The sequence below is a fragment of the Henckelia pumila genome, chromosome 2 (assembly GCF_033568475.1).
Source record: "Henckelia pumila isolate YLH828 chromosome 2, ASM3356847v2, whole genome shotgun sequence".
NCBI lineage: Eukaryota > Viridiplantae > Streptophyta > Magnoliopsida > Lamiales > Gesneriaceae > Henckelia > Henckelia pumila.
In genome coordinates, this window is record NC_133121.1 from 103,449,045 (window position 1) to 103,453,869 (window position 4,825).

A 4,825-nucleotide genomic window follows, 5' to 3' on the forward strand; every position below is an offset into this window, starting at 1 on the left:
TCGAAGCTTCAAGTCTATGAGATGTCTTCTTCCCAGAGCCTCCACGATGTCTTCAGTATCAGCAAATAGAAGCATCTTCTGCTCAATGACGTTTAGAGATTTCCATTTAGGAAATATTTGAGCGAGTGTCAAGTGAGTGCGGGAGTGATGCCATCTGTCAAAACGTTGTAGATGACGCTTGACAGTACGGAGCACGTGAGAGATGATCATATTGAGTTCTATCGTAGCTGCTGGTTGAGCCTTGGGTGTGTAGATCATCACACCTTTCCCTTTGTCTTTGGGATCAGCTAGAGTGACCTCAGGAGCTGATGAGGCACCTTCCCGGATTATCACACCTTTTGTAGGACGAGGAGCAGTAGAAGCAACAACGGTAGTAGTCTCGACCGTTGGCAGGGTAGGAGCAAGTCCAGAAAGAGACTTTAGCTTCTTGTGCTGCCTCTTCTTCTCGCCTGCAGGCGTGGATGATACAGCTGCTTTGGAGACCGAAGGGGATGACCTGCTGAAAGCTTGAATCAGTGGAACATTCTCACGTGATTCATCTTCAGAGTCAGATTCGATGATCAGTTGACGCTTGGCAGACTTTTTGGTATGGACTGGTTTGGCCACGACCGAAACCGTTGAAAGCGGTTGAGGGATAGCAATAACCTTTGCGGTTGAGGGCAAGGTGTCGACCGCAGTCTCTTTCTTGTTCAGGAATTTGAGAATCGTAGACTTGTTGAGCCATTTGGTGGGATGCAGAGGCTCAGTCTTGGAAAAGTCCACTCCAAGGACGCCCAAGATGTGGCAGATTTGCAAAGCAAATCCCTCGGATTGCCCTTTGCCCCTGATCATTTCACATAGAATATTGAACAGAATGTCTGACCAGTTTATGTTGATCTTGGAGGCAATACAAGCCATGTATTGAAATTTTTCCAGCGTCACCTTGTCGTAAGATCCAGCCTTGGCCAGAAGATTCTTGGCCACGATATTAGTCAGTAGCCTGAATGGAGCTTTGAGAGATGTCTTCTGGGCCGGCAGTTTGATCGGAGCATCAGTAGTTGAGAACTCCTTCAACCAATAAGAGCAGTTACCATCTGGAAGATCCGTGCATTTTGTCAAACCCCTGGAGGGCAGATCAAATGTGCTGGCGAAGAACTTCTGATTGAAGGAGTAGACCTCTGTCTTGATCAAGCATTTGATAGTCCCATGCTCGATTTGAGCGGTTGCAAAGAACTCCTTCAGAACAGGCAAATCGCAGATGGCGCTGCATTCCAGAAATTTCTTCAGTCCAGAGGCTTCAAGCATGGTGAAGACCTCAGTTATTCCTGCGTTGTTTGCCTTAACAACGGAATCAAAGTTGATGGCGAGGCAAGTCTTCTGGATCGACATGATATCTGTAGATAAGAACTCGAGCAAAGAGTAAGCAAAAGCTTGAGAGTAATTCGATGGAGCGTTTAATACAATATGAAAGTTTTTAGCAAAGGTGAAAGATTGATATACGAGTGTAAAGAAGTATATATAGGAACCTATGGGCCATAGGGTGATGTCATGAAAAGTATTTTTGAAATTCAAAAAGTTTTGAAGAGCATAATCACGGCGCCCAATTAATGTCATTTGGTTCAAAGCACCAAGCTGCTAGTACGAAGCCTGTCAGAGACTAGTTAAAGGCGGATGATATGCCAATATTAATGGCAACGTAACAGCTAATCTAGTAATGTCATATTGACAATCATTCCCCCTAAACACATGCATACTAACTTAAATCTACTAAGCCAAGAATATTTCGAAAATATGAAAACTTAGCGTCCGGTAGAGGCTTGGTGAATATGTCTGCTGCTTGCTGATCGGTAGAGATGTATTCCAGCCTGATTTCTTTCTTTAAGACATGATCTCGGATAAAGTGATGCCTGACATCAATGTGCTTTGTCCGAGAGTGCATCACTGGATTGTGAGTGATGGCTATGGCACTTGTATTGTCACAGTAGATTGGAGCTTCACTCGACCGAATCCCATAATCATTAAGCTGCTGTTGAATCCAGAGTATTTGAGCACAACAGCTGCCAGCAGCAAGGTATTCTGCTTCGGCGGTCGAGGTAGCAATTGATGTCTGCTTCTTACTTGACCACGAAATTAGTCTATCTCCAAGGAATTGACATGTGCCACTTGTACTTTTGCGATCAATTCTACAACCTGCATAATCTGCATCTGAATAGCCAATAAGATTAAGATTTGAATCTTTGGGATACCAAAGACCCACATTAGTAGTTCCTTTAATATATTTAAGTATTCGTTTGGTAGCAATGAAATGAGATTGCTTAGGTGCGGCTTGAAATCTAGCACATAAACAAACTGAATACATGATATCCGGTCGACTGGCAGTCAAATAGAGCAGTGAACCAATAAGGCCTCGATACATGGTTACCTCGACCGGAATTCCCCCTTCATCTTTATCAAGCTTAATTGATGTACTCATGGGGGTAGATACAGTTGAGCATTGTTCCATTCCAAACTTCTTTACCAATTCCTTGGCATACTTGGACTGATTGATGAATATTCCAGTTTCAAGTTGCTTTACTTGAAGTCCAAGAAAGAAGTTTAGCTCGCCCATCATGCTCATTTCAAACTTCTCCTTCATCAGTTTAGAGAACTTTGAGCACAACTTGGGGTTAGTTGACCCAAATATAATGTCATCAACATAAATTTGTACTAGTAACACATGATCACCTTTTACAAATTTAAACAGGGTCTTATCGACCGTTCCAATTTGGAAATCATGTTCCAGTAAAAATTTTAGCAAAGTGTCATACCAAGCACGCGGTGCTTGTTTTAATCCATAGAGAGCTTTGTCAAGTTTATAGATATATTGAGGATGAGTAGGATTGACAAAACCTGGTGGTTGTTCAACGTACACCTCTTCTTGAAGTAGACCATTGAGGAATGCAGACTTCACATCCATTTGATAAATTTTAAAATTCTTGAAGGCTGCATGAGCAAGAAAGATGCGGATTGCTTCTAGTCTTGCAACTGGCGCGAAAGATTCCTCAAAGTCTATGCCTTCTTCTTGTCTGAATCCTTGAGCAACAAGTCGAGCTTTGTTACGCACAACAGTGCCATGTTCATCGAGCTTGTTACGAAACACCCATCTAGTTCCAATCACATTTTGATTTTTCGGTCGAGGAACTAGATGCCAAACATTGTTGCGGGTGAATTGATTCAACTCTTCTTGCATAGCTTCAATCCAGCTGGCATCTGATAGAGCTTCATCTATTTTCTTGGGTTCTACCTGAGATATGAAAGCGGCATGCAAGAATTCATTAATCATTTGACCACGCGTTTTTCGAGGAGCAGAAGGGTCACCTATGACCAACCCAGGTGGATGATCTTTGTTCCACCTAAAATAATTCCCTAAAGGGTTGTCATCAATTGGTTGATGAACGTCCTCGTTTACTGGATCATCATTGGCTGGAGGATTGTTATCAACCGGTGGATCCACTTCTGGCCTTGTTTGATCACACCCGGTAGAGGGAACTGGATCATCCTTCTTTGGAGGATATAGATCACTGTCACTCTCTTCCTGTAGATTTGTGTTTTCCAGTCTGTGACTCAAATCATTTATGCTCCCTTGAGTTTGTTCTGTACATAGAGTAGATTCATCAAAAACAACATGAATGGTTTCCTCGACCGTTAGTGATCTTTGATTGAACACTCGATAAGCTCTGCTAACGGCTGAGTAACCAATAAAAGTTCCTTCGTCTGCTTTGGCATCGAAGGCTGTCAAATGGTTTTTGCCATTGTTGTGGATAAAGCATTTGCACCCAAAAATTTTGAAATAAGAAATATCAGGTTTTGTGCCATTCCAGATCTCATATGGAGTTTTGTTAAATCGTTTATTAATCATAGATCTGTTTTGAGTATAGAAAGCTGTGTTAACTGCTTCTGCCCAAAGTCTTTGAGAAACATTTGAATCAGCAATCATAGTTCTGGCTGCTTCTTTTAAAGTACGGTTCCTTCTTTCAGCCACCCCATTTTGCTGTGGGGATCTAGCAGCTGACAACTCATGCTTGATTCCCTGATCATCTAGATAAGTCATAAGAGTGGTGTTTAAAAATTCAGTCCCTCTATCACTCCTGATTCTATCTATCACAGTAGATTGTTCATTTTGCAAGCGTTTAAAAAGCTTAATCAGGTGAGGTGCAGTTTGATCTTTTGAAGAGAGAAAGATGACCCAAGTAAATCGAGAAAAGTCATCTATAACAACAAGAGCATATCTCATTCCCCCTATGCTTCTTACTGGTATAGGACCAAATAGGTCCATGTGAAGTAAGTCTAAACATTTGGAAGAAGACATACACCCTTTATTTTTAAAAGTTGCTCTCACCTGCTTTCCTAGTTGACAAGCAGGACAAACTTTGTCTTTTATAAAATCTCCTTCGGGCAGACCAGAAACCAAATCATGCTTCCTCAAGTTAAAAATGGACTTAAAATTTAGATGATTTAACCGCTTATGCCACAACCAATGTTTATCATGATGAGCAGTAAGACAAGTAGGTGAAGAAATATGTGAGCAAGACCAGTTTACCTTGTAGGTGTTTAGGTCTCGTACACCGGTCATAAGAGTCTCACCTTTGTCATTTTTTATGAGGCAAGTGTGTTTGTGAAACTCGACCGAATGATCATTGTCACATAGTTGACTAATACTTATCAAATTATAGCATACTTTGTCAACAAGTAACACATCTTTAATAATGATGTTACCATGGATGATCTTACCCTTACCCACGGTTTTACCTTTGGAGTTGTCTCCAAAGCTGATCTTTGGTCCTTTGCACAACACCACTTCTGTTAG